Genomic DNA, 27,465 nt, shown 5'->3' with positions numbered 1-27,465 from the left:
AATAAAATAGGATATTAGATTAGGTAAAAAAAATCAAGACAGGCGTTCTTTGTTCTTTTCAGCTTTATTAAAATGAAAACTTTGAACTTCAATTAGAACGAACTTATTGAATATGTTGTGTTACAAATAATAATCATAAAGCAAGTAAAATAAGAATTTATTTCAAATTGAAGATAGAATTGATAATATATCATTTTATACGAAAAACGATTCTGAGCGAAGACGGTCTATCAGCTTATAATATTACTAAATAGCCTAGAGTATTACTATAGAGCCTTTTATTAAATTTTCATGTTTTTTGACAATGAATAAAATTGTATTGACATTTACAGAAATAAAACTAAAAACATTGAAAACTGAAAATGTCCAGAAACAGCTCAAAACAAATCAAATTATTGAAAATTTTGCGGTGTAAAGAAAATGCAAATATAAACAACCAGTGAAAATTGCATGTATATACGATCATTTGTTTTAAAGTGACACCAAAATCTAAAATTGGTTTTGTCTACCTTTGGTTGAAAACCGAGTTTGCGTAAAAATTCCCGTTTTATCTTAATTTTTTTCTTGTTTTCCCAATGATTTTGAAAACTACCAGGAATTTTGACCACCATCCCCCTCCACAAAGTACCAACTAGATTCGCTTTCCTATTAGAAAAGATACTGTTTAAGAAAATCCAAGCATTTTTACTGTTCTAAAAATTGATGACAGAAAAAAAAAAAATTAAAACAAACGTAATTGTAAAATATATATATTCATCGCTCCTCTCATCGGAATCTAAAATATTAAAAATTTATTTTTCATAAATTTGCTATACACAATCTACTGAATTTAAATGATCAATCTGCGTATGTTTTTAGTCAGTACTCGAATTGGGAATTATTATGTAGAGGAGTTCAAACCAACAATTTATAAACTGAACTGCGTTCCAAGTGCAAAATTATTCAATACAGACCCGTGAGAGGCTTTGTCCCCCACATCGCTCTTAAACCATTCCTAAATTTTAAATACTACTTTTCACTTTAGTTATAGAATTTTAACTTTATTATATTCCAAATACACTATATTTAACTATATTATATACGTAACATCATGTAGGTGAATATGGATTTATATTTAATATATCACCTTATTATTCGAAATTTAAATTGATAGAAATAATACCTACAATAGGATATAAAAAAAAATTATAATTATCAGTGATAATATCTTAATAACTATAATTTGTGGTTCAGACGCATACTTATGTCAATTGTGAACACTAGTCCACAGATAATTGATAATACAATAGTTTATTGTACCTACATAATCTCTGCGCACTACTAAACTAGGCTAAGAACAAGCGTGTTATAATATAAAAAAACTATAATAAAAAAATAGCAAGGTATATCAGGTAGTCTAAACCAGTCGTATTCAACCGGTGGGCCCCAATATATAGGGTCACGTACCTATAGGGTCGAGACAGATCTTTCTTGTTAAAAAAAGACAATAAGTTTATATAATTATAAATTTGAATAAGTTATGAATGAATTAAAGAACCATATTTTAAAGTAGATATAATGATGGTTAAAATGTCTATTGACAAAGAAAATCAATAAATTGAGCTTACTTGTGATCCCGAACTTAAACAAATGTTTATTGAAACTTCTTTGGAAATGTTTTGGACACACTTTGCGTGAAATTACGCACAACTAGCAGATTAAGTTGGCTTTCATGGCCAACAAAGTTGACACGGGTCGTGAAAATATTGTTACAAAAACAGAGGGTCACCAGTCAAAAAGGTTGAACACCACTGGTCAAAACTTTAGAAAAGATAGAAAAATAATTTTTATATTAAAAAATGTAAAATTCACTAAGTAGGTATATCATTGACAACAATTTAGATCCACTCCATATTTGAATAACAATTATTTGGACATTAGTTTGTACCGTTTTGCCGTCCAAGTAAAAAAAAAAATAGTTTGCGTTCCTACGCAAAGAAAAAAGAAAAATAGTAGAGGAGCTCCGTCCTCCCCCAATTCAAGCACTGTTTTAGTCTATTTACATGAATTAAATAAATGAATCGTATGAGAATGACAGCCATTTATTAGAGTAACTTCTGCCTTTTGTTAATTATTTTTGGAGAAGTATAGTGATAATATGGTTATATTAACGACTGATGAGTTTGTTTGTAGAGCAATTATTTTTGGAGATTTTAGTTTCATTACAGTTTAAGTATTATAATAGAAATTGAAGAAATACATTTTAATTATAACGATAACATTATTGGCAGGAAGATGATGAACAAATCAGATTAATTTAACAAATATTGATGAAGGTACACCGCAGAAAAAATTGAAAATTATTTTATATTCACCTGATTAATAACAATATGTATTCTTGTATATTAGAGATTTTAAAAACAAAATTGATGTAACATATAGATAAAACCTAGATATATCAAAATCAAATTTGGAATTTTGTAGTATTTCTATCTTAACAACAACAGATAACGGTTCGCTTCGACTTTATAAGATTTAGCATAACAATAAACGAATTAACATAAACGTTTATAAAACCAAATCCAAATTAATTATTTCATTATTAATGTATCTGTAGTTTAAGACTTAAAATAACTTTATTCAAACTATATACATCAGATTTGTTTCTATTTGTTTTTAAATGATTCAATAAACCGCAATAGGAAATTTAAGGGATGAATAAATGCTTCAGGCTAGAAGGCCATCTATTGTTGATTTTAAAATTATTAATATTAAAATTTAAATTTAAATTCGTGTGAGTATAGATTATGTAGAATGTCAACTGTTAAATAATACACAATATTCCAAGTAATACTTATTGAAATACTTTTTTTCAAATAATATTTAATCAATGACTTTTAAAATTATAATTTTCAGCTGAGATATAATTTATTAGTGTGAAATAAACTATTGTAAAAAACTAAATTGTGTAGCGTTTTTAAAAGTAGTTCTGAGTAAGTAAATAATATATGTATAAAATTATATAATAAATACAATAGAATATTCTATGAACAAATTACTTTTAACGGAGAGAGGCGAGCGATAAACCTTCAGAATGTGCAACATCCATACAAATGCGATGAATATTATTCATTTGTCCTGAGTGTGGTGGAGAGATGGGAAAAGTAAAATACCATTTTGGAATACCCGGTGTTTGACAAAACACGTCAGGAGGAAGTCGTTGGCGTTTAAACGTTATTATTCTTTTTTTTTCACAAAAAGCGAAGAAAAAATAGTTTCCAAAGAAATGTGCACATATAATATATATATAGATATGTATTGAGATAGAGAGAGAGACAGACAGACAGACAGACAGAGATACAGAGAGTGCAAAAGAGATGGAAATAGCTCAATGTTACTCTTTCTTGTTTCTTCGAATATAGTAGGTATTCCCGTACTAATGTACTATTATGACGTTTTATAATTGAAATTTTCTGGACGCGGCATGAGTGGAAAAAATAGGTCGGCCTTGCATTCATAATATAATACGCGCGCACGTCAACTACATTGCGAATTACAATGTTTATAGAGCACACAATTGTAGAGTCGCAGGTGGTCGTCAAATTATTATTATAATAATGTTTTGAACTGTTTTGTACAGTCGGAGAGGCGAGAGCAGATTCCAGGTCAACCTAGTCAAGGTAGAGAACCGAATAATACGCATAAAATATTATATTTACAAAGGTCATGCGCGCGTACCAGGCAATACCTACATATAGAACGATTAGAAAAAGAAATTATATTAAAAGAGAAATATCTACAAATGCAAATTCGTTTCGGTGGAGTGTAAATGCGTTTCAGCGGGTAATCGTTGTGGAAAATAATCATTTACACGGTCGACTTCTCGTTTGCATGAGTGTTTGTGTGTGTTTGCGTGTGTGTGTATGTGTGTGGGTTAGCCATAAAGGTACGACAATATTTAATAATATAAAATATAATATAAATATAATTTAAAATTATAATCGCTGGAGAGGAGTGAGGGCGTTTGACGGACTGCAGTAAAAAGGTTTTCTATGTTTATTATATAAAAACTAAACTTTATTGTACATACTATATATATATATACATGTATAGTGACAACCCAACAGAAAATAGTTGAAATAATTGATTGATCATATATATACATTATATATAGACTGTATGTCTGCAGTATGTATGAAGTTAAATGATTTATTATCGTTATAATGCACGTGTTATGATTCTAATAATTGTTAAATCGTATAGGAGAACGAATTGTCAAATTGCATCGAATAAAAACACGGTACACATAAAACAGACCGAAAATAAAATAAATCGAAATAATGATTTACTCGGGCCCATTAGACCGCGGATAAAAATAATGTAATACGATACTGTTACTAGTGTTTCTATACGTAATAACAATAATAATATCATAGGTATAGTATGTATATAATATATGTATATACGCAATCGATACTTTTGGCTAGGCGAAACGACTGATCGAAAACTATAGCAGACAAATGGTCCGTCGACTGTTGTCGCGACGCGGTGCCAGTGGGTTATTTCCACCGGGATTGTATACTTGGGAGCTGCGGTCGCTTATGTACCAGGAATTTCATTGAATGTTCGGGGTGTCCGGTTTACGAAAGACACGCCAACTGTTATGAAATAGTTAAATAATGGAACACGTGAATAACTGAACAATTCTTTCGTTTTTGACGAGGTTTAGCGACGAGCATAGATGCCGTAACATCTCACTCTTTATCACACCACTCTCAAAAAATTAATTTGATGGTTAAATTCATGATTTCAAACAAATTCTCAGAAAATAAATAACAACAGCCATAGTAATATTTACGAATGAAATGCGTAATGAATGTAGAAGTCAAAGATAATATTATTAATATACGAATATTATTATAAAATTATTAATTTATGTCTTATACGAATTCACACGTCATGTCCATACTTATAAAGATCTATATAGTGATGACAGATTAATATATTTTGCTGCTGGACCCAAGGAATGAGATTTTTTAAATTTCTCAGTTCTTATATTTAGGTATAGACTAAGTAGTAAGTACTATACTATGTTAGCATTTTATCCAAAACTTCTTAATGAAAATTCTCAACATAATACATACTTATAATCCATTTAAACTAAAAATATGCAACAACGATTAGTTTAAAAAATATATATATATACGCATGTACATTTAAGCATACTGACATATGATAAAGAACGTTAGATTTGATTATTTTAACACATTAAATCACGGGATTTCTGTTCAAATCATTTCAAGCCTATAAACTTGAGACACGAAATGGAATATACGGCCAAAATAACATAGTTTTATCAACCAAAATTCACCAAAGTAATATACTAATATCTATAAAGTATATAGTGTATAATACAATGGTAATTAATGACACACGAACAGTAGTCAGTAGATACTAAGTATGCTAACATATAATTATGAACTCAGTTTAATGAAGTAAAAAGCTTTTCAAAAGTTCTCCAACATTATCATTATATCCATGTCTAAAAATCAGTGAAAATATCAAGAGACAAAAATTTAACTATTTGTTAATTAGATAATAGATAATAGTTGATGAAGTTTAAAATAACTAAAAGAAACAGTAATGTATAAGTACCTACATTGCACATTTCTTAATACAATAAATTGTGAAATAAGAAATATTATATTACATACAATATATAGGTACATGATACATATTATTATAAAATTTTTCAATTAAAAAAATTATAATGATTATATTACAAAGTATATGTTTATACTGTGGCCCTATACTATATTTTTTCTAAGATATAAGACTAATATACAATTTATACAACACATTTAACAACATAATATAGACATAATACATTAATAGTTTTCAGGCGTGTAAGAGTGTAAGTAAAACTGCAGTAGAGCTAATATACAAATATTACAAGTTTACAAGATATCTTGGGGAGGGTGGGGGTATCTTATTTGTTTATACTTTCAATGTAAAATATCGGGAAATACTCGTAGTTGACTATTGACGAACGAATCTTAAAATATTGTGGTAACTAAATGATAAATATATAATATAAATGGAAATTATCATATAAAAATTGATATTTTATCAGATGTCAAATACAACGACGGTTCTTTTTAATAAGAAAATCCAACTCTCAGTAATGTATACAATTATTTACTATACAATATGCATACTATATCATAATATAATATGCATAATACATAATGCATGTGATAATAGGATCACTTAAATGTTATATTTAAAAGTAACGACCAAAGAGAAAACTGATGAATCTAATATACTTACATTTATAAATTATAAGTAATACGAGTTTATGTACGTGACGAATCGGTTTTTATTTCCAATTCATCTAACCAACTGCATCTTTTTTATAGGTCATTATAAAATTAGTCTCTAACATTCTACACCGTGGTAATGTAAAGACACCTAGATAGATGTAGGAAAATGTGAGGAAATTAAAATGATGGAAGAGCATGGCAACTTTAAGTAGTACAATATACAATATGTACGGTATAAAAACAGACATGAATGAAAGAGGAGAGAAAACTTCCTGTAGGAGAATTGAAATTTTCAAACAGCAGATAAGAGAGACAGAGGAAAAGAGAGAAAGAATGGGACTCACGGACAGAGTGATAGCCGCACACAGTGCCGCGCAAGTGGAATGTTTATTAGGATAAATCGATTGTTCTCCCTTCGACACTTCAAAATTACCACCAATTGTTGAAAGACTTTTTATCTTAAATTCGCTTGTTTTCTCTCTGCAAAATGTTTTATTATTGCTTATAAATATTCTTTATCTTTAAATGCAGAAGATACCGAAGACCATAAAACAGTGTCACTCGATAAAAATCTTGGGGGTGGGGGGCAACATACCTTACTTACCATAATCAAAACCCTGCCCCCACTCACATAGTTTAGTCATAAAACTAATTATATGATTTAGAAACAAGTTGTAGATAGCAGGTACTGGGTAGTGAGTACCCATTTGATAAATAGTATTAGTATTAAGAACTTACATAGAGTTCATTAATAAAAAGGTGCTAAGAGTAGGTAATTAAAATATTATTAATATTATTTACACATATTTTATATTTGTTGAACAATAAATAATAACCAACGAATAATTTAATGACTTTATTAAATGCGATTATTGCGATAATATTGACGATACATCAACATAATATTATACAACAAGAGAAACAAAAATAAATTTAACTTTTATGAAATAGTTTGAGAAAAAAAAACATTTTTATATTATAATAATACTAGCTGAGCCCGCGCACTTTATTGCCCGTAAAAATAAGAACTTTAAAAAAATTGTGATTGTTCAACTCCCTTTGGGTGTAACTCAGCCAGGGAGGCTATAGACTACGTCGTATCGCGGACCATGTGCGATAGCATATCAAGTAGGCAATGTACGAAAATTTGATTTTATGCATAATTGTACCTTATTTGCCCGATTAACCAATGGCAATCAAATAATAAATACCAATTTGTACCAATTATTTCTCCTATAACCAATAGCAACTATTTATAAACAACAATTTCCACCGTAAATCTCAAAATCCCTGTTTGAGCAACTCCCCAGGTGGTGGCAGGAGGGAGAAAAATACTTTACCAACTATTCTCATACCTACCAATACCCATACAAAAAAAATGTCATCAAAATCGGTCGAGTTACAGAGGAGTGCGAGCACTAACACTGTGACACGAAATTGTTATACATTAGATGTATTGCATTCTTTTTTAACTGAAGAAGAATCAAAGATTTGTATTGTTAGATTATCTGGTGGGGGCAAAATATTACATTTCACCCCCCTCCCCTCCTCATGCACAACAATTACACCATTGCCGTAAAATATGAAACAAGTGTATATAGCTGAATATTGTATATAATTTATTCAATAAAGTGACGAGTAGGTAATTTAAATTCATAGAAAACAAATCATACTATAATAATAAAGAGCTTTTCCTAATAATATAACATCATGATAGTGATATCACGCTTTTATAGTGTTTGCGTTACGTATTTTGCTCTCACTCAAACTAAAGCAAATACTTATTTCAATTAACCACCCTAGCAAATGTACATTTATGTGCATATATACAATATACATATATGTGTACGAGTATATATAAATAGTTAAATTTCAAGGAGACATTTTCACAATGCATAATTTGTACATCAAAGTGTACACAACAAAAACACGTTAAGGATTAAATCGTATTTCATAAATAATAATAAATTTAATAACATAATGGTATCTACTATATGTATACAAAACACACGTTAATTTAAGAAAAGAGTTTGACATCAATTTAGTTACACCCACATATCGTTTTTATATTCAATAAATAAACCCATCATTGCACGTGAATACATTAATAAACTGTATAGAAATTAAGAAAGGGACTTAAGAATGTAATTGAAAACGTCAAATCTTCACGATACAGTTTACAATTGTTTTTTAGAGAGATAAAGAATGAAAAGAGATTTAAAAAAAAATAATAACGATTAATTTGTTCCGTAAAACGTCATTAAATCTCGTTTGACGTTCAAATACCCGTCTTTCTAGACGACCAATTAAAAAAAAGGTATGTCGTTTGATAAAAAAAACGCACCAGCGTGCTAAAACCACACAATAGAAATCGAAGATGCCGCACAGGATCTGATACGATACATTAAGAGGTCGTTAAAATAGACCTGAGAGAAAGAAGGATAGAGAGAAAGGGAGAGAATAAAAGGGTGCGTGGCGTGCGAGTCAGATAAGGAGGTTTTATTTTTATTTTTTTTTTAGGACAATGCGACCATCGGAGGGTATGGGAAATAGGTGTAAGCGACGAGGAGGTCAATCGGCGTCGTGTTTGTCCGTGTACGAAATTTTTCGCGCTTACACGGACACTGAACTCGACCTAACGAAGGGTATAGTGTGGGGTGTTTTTACGAGGTCTGCTCAATTTTATCACACACACAGACGTTCCTCACCCCGGCACGTCATTCTCCCACCCATCGATGTTATATGCACACGTAGTTCCTACGTCCTTCACCCTTCCGCCAACAATTTCATCCCCGTCAGGGGGTTGTGTGACGCGCGCGATCGCTTTCACGTCATTTATTTTGCGAACGGCTGCCGTGGTGGCAACGATGACAAAGACGACAACGGCGACGGACGACGGGGCATAACGCCAAACCCGACGACAACACACCACGTCCGGACCCATCGTAACCGGTAATGAACCGGAAAATACGTACAAGGGCGGATGAAATAAGCAAGACGAAAAATGTATAATAATAACAACGGTGACTGAGTGAGCAATGGGTGGAAGGGAAGTGGTTGTTCGCGTCTATCTGCAGTCTGGCGGGTACAGAATATAATACTATATATTATTATACATAATACATAAATATACATACCTACATATATATATATAAATATATAGCAGTGGCGGCAGGGGCGACAACAACAATAGGACGCGTGTGTCCGACGCGAAACCTACTATTATATATATATTTAATATACACCTCGTGGTACGGGTAAAGTTGGCATTCCCTGTAGGCTAATTTATCGGAGGGACGTATAACATGTATATATATATATATATATAATCGTAAACGAGATTGTGACGACGACCGGTAGAGAGAACTCCTTCGCACAGCAGCCGGAAAGGGGTTCGCGCCGCCGTCGCCAAGACGATACGATGCTATAAATCTCGCGTGCATATATAATATACAAAATACAATATTAATGTCATATATATATATACATATAAACGTATATAATACATTATATTATATACCACGGAACACGCGGTTTATCAAGCCGGACGCTTTTCGACACTTTTACGATGCGTGCGCGCGGCAAAACACATCCGCAATAACGATGTAGATTGTAATAATAATAATATTATTATTATTATTATTATTATTATTATTACGACGTTTTGCGGCCCTCGCACGCGTATTTATAATAGGTTTTTTCCCGTGTATACGATGAAACAATATTGGAGAGAGCAAAAGTATTTTTTCCTATAGTTTAGTGGTTAAAATTGGTTATGTAGAATATTTTTCCAATCACCTAAAAAATAACCACTCAAAAGGATCTCTTACAAAAATGCATTTTTTATAATTTTATTATAATTACGAAAAACATAACACAAATGCGAACACTTACCTACCTCAGACAATTTTTATATTTAAATGACTAATCATCAATGTATAATCCACCAATACCCATCCCTCAGTGTCACAGTGACACACTCACGCAAAGCTAGGAGCTATTTGGGAATAATATTGAATTATTTGTATGTCGGCGCTATAGAAACAATAAATTACATAATAATGATAATATTATACATTGAAACTACAGTACCTACAATTAATGTTGCGCAGGTATGTTCATCATCCAGCACGCGTACGTGTACGGATATTAATTATTTTATGACCTAATAAATTTAGTAACTATTTTGATACTCCAGTGTGATGAACGAACTAAAGAAAATCATAAAACTGCTGATTTCTAGTGATTTTCTATGGGTTCTGATCGTTTTGTAATTATGTAATTTTAAACAGTTGCGTTCAGATTATTTTCATCAATTGATGCGACGATTTCATATAAATAAGCAGACTGAGCGAACGTAGTTTTATTTTAATAATTTTTAGTAATAATTAGTAAAAATATCAATTTAAACAACAAAATTATATTATATATTTTGGTACCAAATAACAAATCAGTTTTTTTTTTTAATCGATGGATCTATTTCCCATATAAAAACAATAATGCCATTTACTATTTTATTTTTATTTACTTAATAATTGTATTGTAATTTATTATATACCTAATACAGATCGTATAATATAATAATACCTATACGTTTAAAAATAATACATTAATAATAATTATGTTGACTAAAAAATTTTAAAAATTATAACTTATTCACGGTCATTACGCATGTTGCTAGATATCAAATTGTAAAGGTAGCAAAAGAGTTTATCTTTATTTTAATCACAAATGGTACAGATTTACATTTTTGTGATAACGTTCGTTGTCACATGTAAATCCAATACCATCAACGAACAATTTTAATTATAGGTTTAAGGACCTTATTCTGATTCAACTTTAAGAAAATGCGATCGTAATTTGTACATTATGTAGTCCGGGGTTTGGATAAATTGGTTCTGATAAAGTTATAAACAATAAACGTTAAATCGGTTTATTAACCAAGAATTATGATCATAATAATCAGAATGTAATACAATTAGTGTAGGTGTAATACAAAATGTGAACAATAATAATATAATATAGTGGCCTGCTGTGGCGCGGTGGTTGGCTTCAGTCACAAACGTGTTCTGAATTCTGAAGTAAAGCATCAGAGCCGGTGTCACTAGTTCCCGGATGGGTGACCACCCGGGTTTTAGTGACAAATCCTCACCAAATATACGCGTGTTCTAACCAACTGTTCCTTCTCCCACAGTTAAAAACCCACTAAATAACCTTCAGGCTAATGGCTATAGATGTTGAAGCCTTAACTCAATAAAAAAATATATATATGTATATGATCATCGCTATTATTCTAAGCATTTGTGAAAATTTGCATTTGTTTGAGATAATTGTGTACAAAATAACACATTAATTACTGCATATAATTATTTTAACTGAACATCGTATTGACGATTTCATTTTGATACAAAATTTGATTACCTACATTTTTATAAACTTTATATTTACAGTTTAAACATTAGCATACTTAATTGACTCGATAATTTTATTATTTTCATACTCCGAGAGTGACATAATTGTTTTAAGTTAAATTTACTTTTTATGTTATTTCATTACAGTGGGTTTTTAATTTATGATTAATATATTGAGGTTTTTCTTTATTATTTCGTAACACTACACAAAACTAATTTACTACGCAATTTTGAATAATTATAATTATAAAAGCAATGAACAAAATAAATGTACATAAATATATAACTATGATAATTACCTAGGGTAAATTGTATACAAATATACAATAAAAAATGCATTTAGAAAAAAATGAGATTATGTTTACATGAACTCTTTAAACACAAAGTAGTTAATCATCTTAGAGTATATAAAGGAGCTAAACAACTTCAACTGATTATTTAGCTTGTAAGTTGTAAGCTTTGACTACTAATAACATTTAGGTACCATCATTTAAAAACTTACATCATATATTATGCTCAAAAAATGATCAACTAAATCGACTTTCAAAATGTATACTTAAGGATACTCGTTTAGACATAATCGTTAAAATGTATAGCAATCCTTATTTTATATATATGTATTATAATATAAGTGTAGGTATAGTAGGAGGAAGTCCTTAAAAAATATACCCTCAGGAAAGTTTATTCGTAGCCAAAAATACTATTATTATCCGTATCCTTGTATAATATCTTTGTATAGGTACCTCAAGGCTTTATGTATGAGTTTGATATGTATTTTTAAAGAATAAAAATGAAAAATACAAACATTTTGAAATGCATTTCTATTCAACCTTTGTAGCATTCAATGTGATTTTAATCGTAACACTAAGAATAACTGAACATGATATGCATATTGATTTTGTTATTTTATTCAAAACATACATAGACATTAACATTAAGTTTTAAAATATTTTATACGAAAAATAACAGCATAGATTATTATTTAATGGGTGATATGAACTGTTTAGAAGTAGGATGTGCAGTCATTTTCATAAAATTAAAGTTTTAATGAAGATAGCTATAAAAAAAAACTGTTGTAAATGTCTTTAGTTAGAATTAGTTTACAATATCTTTGGTATTAAGAAGTTTTTATATGGTTGAAGTTTTAAGTCTATAGTAACATAATAAAATAACACTAATGAACTTAAAACATAAAATACGTCTACAGCCAAAAAAAATTGCCAATATTTCAGTGGAGTGTAACTAATTGTTTTATGACTAAACCTTATTAAAATAATGACATCTATAAACTCAAAACAATGAGAAAATAAAAAAAGTCATTAAACATTCTGAATAAAAAAATATTTTAATCAACAAAAATATTAATTTTCACAACACGGCAAAATAAATAGGCAATCTGAGTACATATGTGTATAGGAAACAAAAATATACTGCATTTACTTACAACTACCAACGTACTAATATCATTATGTTTTTTTTTTAAATATAACAGATAGTAATTAGCTTTAACCTAAGTTAAAGATTTAAGTTTAAGATCGGCAATATAATAAATACAGAAACATATTTAATTAATAATTAAATAGGCATGAATCAATTAATATGATTTTTATCTTGTGTACCTACAAGGGTACAGAAATTGTTATATGCAAAACTGGCGAACATTGCATAAGATATTCAACGTAATCTTTACCAGTTTTGTGTCTCAAGATTTGAATGACTGTACATTCGTAGGTTAGTCAGATTTATTATGTGTTGTTTATGTAGCCATAAACAACACATAATAAAAGCATTCTCTATACATTTTACTATTTAACGATAAAAGTTAAGCGTTTTACGCTATGTTGTGTATATAAACTCAAAATCTTAATCAAAATGTTATTTCCACATCCTTTTCTATAATTAAATTGAAATTCTGTATGCTTTTATTTGATTATCGTTGATGATGAAATAGTTAAATAATTAATTACCAACAGTTTGTGGTCATCCTCATTGTATACGAATATCATATACCGAACCCCAAGCTGAGTATGGACTATGAACATGGTATCGACCTCCCACCCACCACCATTGTTAATTACTGTGTATGGTACAGGGTTATTAAATGTATGCTATTGAACAATACGCTGTTCAGAGATTCATATAGGTACAATAGGTTTACAATGATTTTTTTTAAATTCGTTTTTAATTTAAAAATCATATTCATTGCAATGAAAAGGCACAAAGTAAAACATAGTCCGTTATAGATTGAAAATTGTATGCTAATTATACTTTATTTGATATTAATCAGTTTTGAAATATCCTAGTAGTCTGCATCAAAATTGTATAAAATACAGAAAAGGAATGAAAAATGCGCTTTAAATCAGGGGTTCCTATTATATCTCGTAATGCAACGTTTTTATTCGTAATATTTTGAATTTAAATAATATAAATTATTATATACTTTAATAATAAAATAGAAATAGAAATAGAAAAATAATTATTTAAATATTATATAATATCTAATAAGTTAATTAGTGATAGGTAGGTATATCTAATAAAATAAATAACAATTTGAAAGCAACATTAAAATATACAAATCATATAATACTATCAACTGCACCCATGGACACTTGAAGCAATAAAAACATTTTTTATAAAGTTACTTGATACTAATACCAATGGTTATTGCAGTAATATAATATAAATACAATTTTCATGCGGGTGTGTACATTTAAACAATTTGGTTTCCATCGTCCATTGCCAAAGGTGACGTTGTCAACATTATAAATATTTAGTCCGTATGTTTTCCTACAGTTTATCTGAAGGCCAGATTCATAAATTCATCCTCGTGTACAGACGTGCACACGCGGTGAGGCTGGTGATTTATGAACCCACCGCGAACGTGCGAGAAGTGGGAAAATCAATACATTGGTTAAATCGGGAGAGCAATACGACACGAATTTTAATGATGGGCCTAAATGTAAAAAAATACACCCAAATCAAATTGTAGTAGAAAAAAACTCAAGTACATATCCAATTGTATATAACGATTAGGGCAAAACTATAGAGCATCAAGTGTCGGCTTTTTATTTTATTTATGAATATTTTATAGAGAAAAAAGATCTTCTGTTCTACCACAAATTGTACAGAGTTTGAATTAAAATGAAATAAAAATAAATTAATGAATGTGGACTATTCATAAATGGTTTTTGATCAATGATTATTATTACAAATTACAATATTTCTAATACACAAATAATGTAACTATGAAAAAAATTATTTCTATTTTAATCCTATTTTAACACACAATAAAGTCATGCCCATTAATAAAATATTAATGAAATTAACGTCATACTCGTAAAACCAAAACACAATTTAGTAGGTGTAATCTCTCATCTTTCAATATTTCCAAAAAAAAAACTATAAAGAACTCATTTGAATTAACACGTTTTAAATAAACGATTAAGGTATAATTAGATTAATAGCAATATGTAATACAATACACTATATAACAATTTGTTCACCCACCTACAAATACGTGTACGGGAATAATAACGAGAGATAAAACCCAATTAAAGGTTAATATTTATATGCATAAATAATAAAAAAAAACCTTATTTGAAACATGGTTTTTTCCCCTTTTCTCGATTACTCAATATATTATATATATACTCTCTACGGGTAATAACCTACTGCATAAGTCGTAAACACAGGCGGTATCAAATGGATGGTAATTAATTATAGAGATTTTATATTGGCAGATTTTTTTTCCACACCGGATCGTGGGTCCCACTGGAAAAGAACTTAAAGAAAAACCGCTTTCGAACTGATGACATTAATTTATTATATCAAAGACAATTCCCTCCAATTGGACATATTTGGACTGGAAAAAAAGAAAATGGGAAAATGTGACGACGAGCTCTTTTGTGGATGGGCAGACAATCGCTTTATCTCACTCAAAAAGGTTTTTTCTTATATATGTGAAGAACTTTGCTTCTATTTACGTCCAAGCTTTTATACTACTTTACATTGTGTTGCACAATCAATTGACGTCAGAACGTATTACACTTTCATTTTATTAATAACACGTCTAAATAATTTGGAAACTTGGAAATCTTATTGAGGACAGTTTAAAGATAGTATTTATCTATTGAGCGTGAGCAATGATGCAGAAAATAGTTGTTGTCTTTCACTTCAGTGTACATTAGTCCTTATCCGTATTGTGTAAATGTCGAAGATTGACCACGAGACGCTTTTAACTATAATTCTCCTTTCGAATAATAATAAATGATTGTATTTCATTTGTGTACAACATTTTTTAATTATACACAGTTATGTATTCTATAAGATTTTATCGAAAAAATCTGTCTAAATGTTGCGATGAATTTGTTTTCCTAAAAAAATATTTAAAACAGTCTACTTGAGGATAAATAAAAATCATTAACCTTTGTGGCCTTTAAAAAATGTTCTGCCATATGAATAGTATAAATATAAATTATAGAAGTTATATTAAAAGCGTATTTAAAAGTAATTTCGAACCAGATTAAACGTAGATAAAATTAAACGGTTAAAATGTAAAATATAATAATAGTTAAAACTTATTTGATTGAACAAATGAAATTCAACGAGTAAATATAAATTTAATTTATTATCTATTAACATAAAATACTAATAGAAGCAATCTTAGATCCATGCATCATGTACCTACCTCATAATTTATTTTGAGAAAGTTACTTAAATTTAAGGTTTCCAAACTTTCTAGAAACTATATGTACTTATATGTAATATTTCAAAGTATTGATTGATGAAATGTAAGTTTCATTTAATATTTTAAAGCATTATTAACTATTTTTTTTAATTAACGATAGTTAATATAAAAGGTTTTTAATTTGTATAAAGCTAGACTAGCTTTGATGCCCCTTTGGCATTTATTATTGATTAACTACTGCAGATTGCGTTTAATATTAAAGTATTTTCAGAAGAATACATTTTATTATAATCGATGATGTTTTTAAAATTTGTTTTGGTTTTGTATTTTGACATTTCTGGATTAGATTTACGTCTAATTTCTGACAGAATGCATATACATCTTGAAATCTAGCACTAGATGTTACTGCTAAACCAATAATAACTTCTTCCACCATTCAGAATGTACATTATTTAGTCAATTTTTCCAATGAAAATATTGAATACCTACATAAATACACATTATACATACGTTATTTGTCAATAAACAAAAGAACTTTTTATATGCGTGAGTGCCAACTAACAAAACAATATCCTATATCATTGAATTGATGTTTATAACAAACAGTTTTGAACAAATAAATACAAAATATTAATATCTATACAATCACAAAACTCGTAAAAGGTTCAATCGCTAAAAAAAAGTAATGTAATTTATTTGTATAACAATAGTTGATATGACAAATTATTTTTGAGTAAAATAAATTTCAGTTTATAAATATTTACAAAGGTGTACTATTACTGTATATTATAGTATACCATATGGCTATATAATATTGTAGTAATTAACGCTTATAGTATTTAAAATATACTCAATTGCTATGACTATAGATACCCTATGCCCTATAATACTAACTATTAAACTATGAGTACCTTAATATAAAACAATCGACGAAACAGTTGTCAGTGAGAATGATGTATTAAAATATGTAATATACATATTATATCTAATTTATTAAAATATTTTATTCTACTAGGTATCGGAATTTTACGAGTGTATAACCATATAGATGCATACAATTTGAATATTATTTTTAATCACTTCATTTTTTATTCAAATAAATATAATATGTATAGTAGTTGTTTATTTAAAAACAATATACGACTGAAATAAATTGGACATCGTAATTTACAAGAATTCACTTCAAATAAATGAAAAAAACCATTAACAGAATATCAGAACACAATTTTCCACGCCAATAACAAAGTATCTAAATCGTGCATGTATTCAATGTGTTTTAAACATATGGGTGTATAGGTGTATTCCGAATGAATGATACACGATTCGGTATAATGTATAGGGCTGGGCTGATAACAGTTTTGTAGTGATTCACCAGTGAATTACATATATTATTTTTACATCCTCTACCTACCGCACAAAATGACACTTGAGAGGCAAGATGGATTGCGTAGAAAGCTTTTATAGAACAAAAAAAAAAAACAGGAAGAAAAACAGTGTATACAAATTTCCTCGAGAGATGAATAGCCGAGACGATTTGTGAAAATAAAAAAGGATACTTTTATCGAAACCTATACCACTATTTGTGTTTGAATGAGAAACGTTTTGTTGTGTGGTGTATATACACTACCGTTATACATATAAAAAAAGTACGAGAAAGAATAAGAGCGAAAATGGGAGACACGGAATGAGAACTAGAGATGAAAGAAGAAGAATCGCCAATCGTATTTCTGTGTTTTCTGGGATCATTTTGAAAAGAATTTACATAATGGGCTACCGTCGATCTTCTTTTGAATGGGGTATCACCTGTCGGGAAAAGAGCAATTTTGGAAATCCAAAACGAAGAATATACCTTCTGTTTACACAATGTTTTTTAAATGTGACTGAACAAAAAAGAAAAATACTAATATTTAATTGGAATTCATGGTCCTTTCCGTACGCTACTTACAGCTGTAAATTACTCACCCGAATAAAAGCGTCCTATATGTTCTGTCAATTTGGTTCCAATAGGGAAAATACAACGTTTTTCTTTGTTTATTTGCTTATATAACAAAACGTATCAAAGGACGACAGTATTATTTTAATACAATACATTTTAAATATAAAACAAACTATAGAAGAAACATAAATGATTATATGATAGGTACATATATTATTTACAAATATAAAATATAACTACGCAGTATTGTTTCGTTTAGATTTGAACGAAATGCGAAATACTTTGTGTATAAACGTTATTGTATAATTAAATATACAAAATAGATAACAAATAGCCTACAACGATATCGCTATATTTGTTTTGGCATCATTATGATTCAATTTAATACAAATATTATTTCTCGATCAATATTGTTCAAATTTCACATAATACAAAGCAATTATTTGTAATATCCTACGTTATTAGAGTCCTAATACAATATTAGAGGTTTACAACAAGCCCAGTTTAAATAAAACGTATATTAATAGACCGAAGGGACAATAGTACGGTCCACTACGGTTTCATAATCCTCCCTATTGAACAAAATAAAAAATAAAACTCGTACCTATAATACCATGCCATAAGTCAACGATAATGAGAGCTCTTAAATATAAAATTATATGCTTCAAAATGTAAAAAAATATAAGTAAAATTGAACGGAGGTAATGTTAATATAATATTTAAATCCAGGATACTTACAATGGATCGCGGAATTCAATTGAAATTAGGTAAAAAAAAAAAAAAACTAAACATAATATCTGAAAATATTAAATATTTAAATGTATAATGTTATTATTAGATCACTCTGAAATTCGATATTTTTTTTATTATAAAAGTAGTTTACAAATGAACCACGTAATGAAAGTGAGGGAGAATTTTTTTTATTAAATAGAAAGATTATTTTATTATATTATACATATTTGAAATCCAGGAAACAATATCTAAATAAATTTTATGTTAGTGAAAAATATACTAAAATGGACTCGATAAATGTATTGGCAGTATTAGAAAAAATATCAAGCATTAAAATTTCTTAGAATTAAAATAATATTGTAAAAAAAAAAGATAAAATTGTTTTTATTTAAATATATTTATTTCAAATATTCATTTGTACGATTATATATTAGCAAACCAAATTTCCTTTCATGGTTTCAAAATATGCTTTTGGTCAAACGCTTTTATACTTCATCTAACGACGGATTTAATATAATACAAACACTATACATTTTATTTCGAATTGCAAGGTGATGGGGAATTCCGGAAAGGACAAAACCGGAGGGTTTGAAAACCTTCACCCCAGTTTAAAGTTACAAAACAATCCACTGGTATCCTTCGTTTGACTGACAAACTAAATAAATAAAGCTCTGATTCTTTGGAAAATTAAGAAGTTCTAATCTTTATTACAATATTTGAATACTAAAGCACCAATACAAGATTTAAAATCTGAATGCTGAACCCTTTGCTCACATTGATAAATTATATATACATTTTTAATTTTAAGTATTTGTAGACAATGTGACTCAACATTTGGTAGGTATTCATATGTATTTATTAAATATATTGATTAAGGTAAAATGCATGACATTATAAAAACTAATACATTTACAAGTGGAATTTCATATAAAAAAATTATTAAAATACGACAATTTTTAAATACTCTTTTTTAATATGACATTTTTAGGAATTTGGGGGATAATATCAAACATGGGAAAGTCGATTTTAAGTAGACATGACGACAAATTCAAATCTGTTTTCATAATTCTTGTCGCTTCCATAGATCAATTGGAATGTTTGGCAGAAAACACATCTAAAATACTATGTCGCACATGTGTTAGACAAAAACAGAAAATCACGGTACCGAATTCCCTTAAGTAAATTTATAAATTGTTTTGGCTCAGCAACAATAACGATTAAAATTCTAAAAAATGAATGGAATATTTATAAATATCGACTGCAAAATATAACTAAAATTTGTACAATAGAATGTAACAATAAATAAAAAATATGAACAATTTAAAAATAAATTATTTGAATGTATTTAAATTAAAACTAATTTTTATTCAAGCTCATTCCAGCAACCCTTAACAATTAAAGCACATATTTCATTATAATTATATGTGATGTAAAAAATAAACTAAACAATACTATACATATAGGTACTACACAATCATTCAATAAATGAAAAAATCTAGTAGCTCAATTGTCGATCATAATTAATATTTCCGCTTAAAAATAAAATTATATATATAAATGATAAATATGTTTGAAAAAATTATATTAAAATAATGTAAAATTTAACGAAAATCCATTGTAATCTGAAACGATTTAAATAGATTCTTAGTAAAATGTTCATGCATTTCAAAATAGCTTTCTATACTGAATACTGGTGCATACCTTATTTTCACCTAGTTGTCTAATTTTTCAATTTTAAATACAACATGATTTGTAGCATAAAAAAACTTTGACAACATATAAATGTTGAATGTTATTGATCGTCTAGCCTTTGATAATTAAAACTTATTTTGAAATAATAAAGAACACAACTAATACAACTTTCCACTGTAAAAACTGATTGAATAATTCAACCAATACACAGGTCCAATAAAATGATCAGCATCAAACACTGTCTTAAATAAGTTTAAAAAAAACTTGCTACTTAATAAACTTTTTTAAACCTCAAAATCGAAACTTGAGATATTTTTGATAACTTTTTGAAAACAATTTCTTTATTTATGACACTTCATTTAACATATTATTATACGGAATACAAAAGTGATAAAATCATTAAAATGTTGAAAAAATTAAACATCTGTTTTATTCATCTCAAAAATATAATTACCAGCAGCTCGTTAGAACGTTAAAAGGTTAGGCTAAATGTATATGTTTAAAAAAAAATACAAAACGAAAAAACACCGGGCTGAAATACAGATATAATCCCATACAAAAATAAACCTCTATTCTATGGTTATAATGACATTTTAATACATATACACTTTTTCTCTCAGCATTCATAGGAACTACAAATGAGGCTAATGTCTCTACCAAAACCAAAGTTAAAAAAGCGGCTCTTTGTTTAATAAACGGACGAGGAAATAGAACAAAAACCATTGGAAAAACAGCGGAAAAACCATACATAAGTCAACTCACCATTTGTAATAATTAACAAGATTTTCCTAATGTATGCATATGGCATGGAAATGGCCAGTTAAAATGTACAGTTATTTTTATTTTTCATTCATTAAACTATTTCAAAAATTACTATATACATTTGTGCGTTCATTAATATTTTATCGTTATACAGTTAAAAATTCACTTTATCCTTTTGATATTTCTACTCTCATAAAATATATTATGCAGATACAAAGTAATAAGTATTTCTATAATGTTTTAGAATATAGAAAAAACACCGTATATAATAGAAACATTAAACTATAGATATAGACATATAGTTATAATTAGTACCAATCGGATTTGTTAACATTGATAAAGTAAGAACACGAGCGGTGTTTTGTTTTCGAAAACAATCTATCCAAATATTTATACATAGTCAGATATATGATAATGTAAAAAAATACTTACTTAATGTAGTATTGTCTATTAATGTAATACAACTTATTTAAATGATCGAAAATCATTTAAAAAAAGCACACAAATAAGTTACAACTATTATTGGAAAATTCAAAAGCCTAAAAATGTTTTTTAATGTATAGGTTCTGAGTATTACTATCTAATGAACAACGATTAGTGGAACTGTTTAGTTTTAGTAATAAACAAGCAACTAGTAATATTAATTAGGGAGATTAGTAAATATGAACTTAACATAATGGGGGCAAGTTGATTTTGAACTTAATATTATATAGTACTAAACTAATAATACAAAAAAAACAAATTATCTATAGAAGCTATAGTTCTTATTATGGGTGAAATTAAGGATTAGTATTTAAATAAATTAAGGTAACGTTTGAAACAGTGGAAAGAAGATATTTTAGAATTCGTCACTTTGTAATAGGCTACACCAAGGCAATTAGTACCTACCTTAAACCAGCTCAAGAGATTTGACAAAATGCAATTCCCATGAGATTTATCTCGACCGAAATAAGCGATTCAAGATGAGTGCCTATAATTATAGCTTCTATTTATGTAATACGTCGACAGTCGACACATACAGTATACCTATATACAAAGTAAAATATTATTTTTTTAAATATCTATTTAAAATGTGTAATACCAATCCTCAACAAAAACATAACCGTGAAAAAATGCCAAGTTCCAAACTCCCTACCAAAAAAGTCGGCCTGTCAAAGTAGTGAAATCTACATTGTGGCCAAGTCTGCTATTTTTTAATTCATAACCTCACTGCACTGCTATATTAAAGAGCAACAATCCTCTTTTATTTTTATTGTTTAACACTTGGCCAGTTTCTGAATGAGGTATAAACTAGACTTGGTCGCAATGTAGATACCACTGCTATGATTCGCTGTCTTTTTTGAGAAAAAATCTAAAACTTTAACTTTTTTCTGAGTTCTTATCTCCACATCACCTAAGTAAGTCATAAGTGCGAGTACATTCGATAATGATGTTTTATGCCAGTTTCTGAATGAGGCATAAACTAGACTTGCTCGCAATGTAGATACCACTACTATGATTCACTGTATTTTTTTGAGAAGAAATCTAAACGTTTTTCTTTTTTTCTGAGTTCTCTTCTCCCCACTACCCATGTAAGTCATAGGTGAGTACATTCTATAATGATGTTGTATGCCTCATTCAGAAACTGGCCAAGTGTTAAACAATAAAAATAAAAGAGGATTGTTGCTCTTTAATGTAGAAGTGCAGTGAGGTTATGAATTAAAAAATAGCAGACTTGGCCACAATATAGATTTCACTACTTTGAAAGGCTGACTTTTTTGGTAGGGAGTTTGGAACTTGGCATTTTTCACGGTTATGTTTTTGTTGGGGATATCATTTATTTTTGCGGGCTTCAGCATCGTGGACGACGTGTTATTATTATTTATTTTTTTTTTTTAATTTAAAAATTTTTTTTTTTATATGTCGTAGATTTATCTAGTATATTTTGTATTTAAATAAAATAAATGTACGAAAACATTATTATGTTTTATAAATATAATATATTATATATAAGTCAACTACAAACAATTCCTTATTACCATATTGTAACGCTGTTTGAAAGTAAACGTTTATGCGTGCTAAGCGCGCCACTTTATCCGTTTAGAAATACACTCACTAAAGCGGTATTAATTTTGAAAAAAAATTCAATTTTTAGATTTTTCCCTTTAGTTACACTGTAAGACCTACCTTTGTGCCAAATTTCACGTTTCTACCTATACGGGAAGTGTCTTATAACTTTGATGATCAGTGGGTGAGTCAGTAACAATTTTGCAAATTTTGAAATCCTCCCTTTTTGAAATGGCACAATATTAAGGGCTCATTTTCTTACAGCGTCCTAAACTACTCGTGATTAATCTGTATTTTAAATTTCAAAAGTTTATCTTAAGAGGAAACAGCGATATATATGTTAGAAAAACTGGGCGAATTGGTTCGTGTAAAGATACGCTGGCATTGCTGGAACTTGGCCTGGCGCACTGCTATGCGCTCAGATATGTATTGAGAAATACCAGGAATTTTCATTTGACCATCAAAAGTACCAACGAGATCCAATTTTTATTTTATCAGAAACACCCTCAAAGTTGATGATTAAATCATTTTTATTACTCCTAAAAGTTACGTATATTATTTGGGTTCCTGGACGGGTCGTAAGAGTATTAGAATAGAACCCTTTGGGTAACAGCTATTATTATATATGGAATACAAAGAGTATGCCTGAGGCTCATAGAATCAAACCGATTTTGACGATTCAAGGAAAGTGTACCTAGATAATAGATTGGATCATTTATTTTAGGATGAGTTGCCCGCTATTAATAACATTAAAATCATAATCACATATTCGTATATTTCTGCTTGCCAATTTGTTACACGCACGTAAGAAAAATAAATATTATTATCCTATTATCCGTTGCAGGTTGATTGTCTATCTAGATTTAATTTATCCCCGTGTGACGCCGGGTAATAGCTGTACAGCTAGTTATAAATATATATTATTAAGTATAATAATTAGGAGTCTTTCTTTGGGCGTTATTGAAAATACCAATGTCGTTTTGCATGAATAATCACTAAAAATTGAACGAATCAATAATGAGCTAATAGTCGGTGATTTCTTTTCCCTTAAACATGATTTAGGCCCATGATTGGTCCATTACATTTTATTGAACCATTATATTAATACATTTTCATGCAACTCGGCGTATAAGACTTTATATTATTATATTCCTACCTCCGTTTTAAAATTATGAAATTAATAATTAAAAAGTTAATATTATTAATAAGATATAAAGAATTCAATTTTCATTACACATAAATCAAATTAAATGTTAGGTATATCTATACTTTTAAACAAAATATTTATAAGTTATTAGTTATTACTATATAGTTCCCAAAATAGGAGCTTAAATAAATAGCTACCTAAATAAAATTATACCCAATTGCAAAATTATTCATACGTTTAGCTTTTATATTTTTATAACGTAATAACCGAAGATCGATGAATATAATACGTATATACAACCATAAAAAAATATCATCACGTACATGTAATTCTTAAGAATTGTATACAATATACAATAATAAGCTTTGATTCAGACGTTACGGACTGCCACTGAATTAAACTAAATCTTAAATAATAATATTGTCTAGTATATAAATGTAAAATTGCATGGGTATAGAATATAGATACTACTAATGAGTAATGCCTACCTGTGGTTAAGTCATTTAAAACAAACTATATATTAATTATGAAACTGAAATTATAAACACAAATATAAATTACATTTTAAACTAATTCATTAAAGTTAGTGACAAACTTTTTATTATTTCAAAAATGATACAGATACAAGCAATAATTGCAAATACGTGGAAATATAGGTACAAGCAATAATTGCAAACACATGGAAATATAGGTACAGCCAATAATTATTGGAAAATTATAGCCATGGCAAATCAATTTAAGTTAATGATAATAATTTTTGGTAAAATGTCGTAGCTTCACAAAAGTTGTACTCTCATCTTGAGTATAATATATAAGTGCTCGCACATTAAAAGTTAATAATACATTTGTGTAATAGCGAAAAGTTACAACCGTCAAAAATCGGGAGTACCTATCGACCTACTGTGTTAAAAATAAAGTGTGTAAAATATATCATTATCAGTAAAATACAATTGTAAGTGATATATTATAGTATATTATTATGAATTTATATATACCTACCGGAAAAAATAATCAATAAGAACATGAGAATTGAAATGAAAGCATAGGTAACGAAGAAAAACTTATAATATGGACATCGTATGTATATAGTCTACATGACTACAACGGTAATATACTAATATGATAAAGTACTAAAAACAAACAGATTACTTCTAAAATAATAATCGAAATCGTAAAATTACTATTAATAGTAATGTACTGAAAGCTTTTAATCGATTCGTCGTATTAACGAATACATTATCGAGTAAAATAATAATATATTACATAGGTTAAAATAGTAATAGGCGGCCTAAACGTGAGTGTTAGTATAAAGAAATGGCTTGCGGATTTGTCCAAATTTCAAGTATTCGGGGGCGTTATTTCTGATATATTGGTGCAAAAGTGTTGCCAGTAATATGTAACTGATAACAGTAACTACTAACCTTGAACAAATTCGACTTCAGTTATGTTCAACCAATTTTGTACCCACAATCGACAGGCTGCGATGCTGCAGAGAATGAGGTATCACTGCAATATTACACCACGGTATCACTGTAAAGAGACGTCGTTTGGGTGCAGACGTTTTGTTTATCCGTAAGTTTATTAATGGACGTAGGTACACACGGAATGTACCGGGTTTATGAATAAAGTGGAGCAGAAGGACCCTTTCCTTAATGTGCGTACCCCTATATACGCATTTTATACCCCGTCAGTCGTCACAACCATGTTTCTGCGATAGTCGCCGACGTCCTTTATTGTATCAGACGCCACATGTGCGCAAAACTCTTTAAATAATGTCGATTTGTGTCACGATAAGTTATCTGTTGTTCGATATAATATGTGAGTAAACTTTAGGAACTTTGTTTTTGACTGTATTGCCTGAATTCAATTATACCATGCATCGTGTTCATTATAAATAAATAAATTTTAAATTTTAATCAGGTTTTCAAAAATATACCTACGTTTTATCTTTATTTCGTTTTAGTCCAATACATATATTATTTATGAATATCCCCATTAGATCAATTCGTTGATTTGAGATAATATACCACTTGCTACTTTTCAAAATCAATATGTAATATTAATACGCTATGCATTTTTCCTTCACTGATGAATTATGTGTGTTTACTGTTTATGGTTTACAGCAATTTAGCGTTACCTACTAAAGTACCTACAATGAAACGAATTCCAGCATTCTTGGTTTACATTTTTTGGCAAGAAAACGTATTTAACGGAATTTTATAATTATTTCATACACATAGGCTATCATTTCATGAATTTATAGTACACTTTAATTTTTTTTAATATTTTCAATAGTAGGTATGTAATTTAAAAATAAAATAACTCATAGAACTTGAAGTTTAATAAAAAAAAAAGAGAAAAAGTAACGTCACATTATTATTTATAAACATGATTTGTGTGGCTATTACTCTTAGAATAAAACTCTATTTTATTCACGATTAAAAAAATTGAAAATATCAATTATTTTACTGAATAAAAGAACTATAACTCATTAAGTATTCTATCCAAAATGAAATGGGCCCTAATAAATAAAAGTGCATTATGTGTCATTCCCCATTAGTTATTATGTTTCTTTTTCATAAAATCGTTTAGTTGCAATTTATAATTGCAATAAATTTCAATATATCACGTAATAATTTAAAACTATCTACATTCAGATGCAATTTTACATTAAAAAATACATTTTTAAATGTTTAAAATATCCCAAATATTTTTGGTATCATTGATTATTAGCCAATACAATATTTTAC

At 28.6% G+C, this 27,465-nt stretch overlaps 1 protein-coding gene across 2 annotated transcripts in view; it reads right to left on the bottom strand.

The window, feature by feature from the left end:
* The window catches only part of LOC100164716 (furin-like protease 2), a 147,222-nt gene that overhangs the window by 61,281 nt on the left and 58,476 nt on the right, over nt 1–27,465 (bottom strand). The gene's annotated exons all lie outside the window — the stretch shown is intronic.

This window comes from Acyrthosiphon pisum, chromosome A2, assembly GCF_005508785.2.
Source record: "Acyrthosiphon pisum isolate AL4f chromosome A2, pea_aphid_22Mar2018_4r6ur, whole genome shotgun sequence".
Classification (NCBI taxonomy): domain Eukaryota; kingdom Metazoa; phylum Arthropoda; class Insecta; order Hemiptera; family Aphididae; genus Acyrthosiphon; species Acyrthosiphon pisum.
The sequence above is the reverse complement of the archived record's forward strand: the minus strand, read 5'-3'. Positions and strand labels throughout refer to the sequence as shown.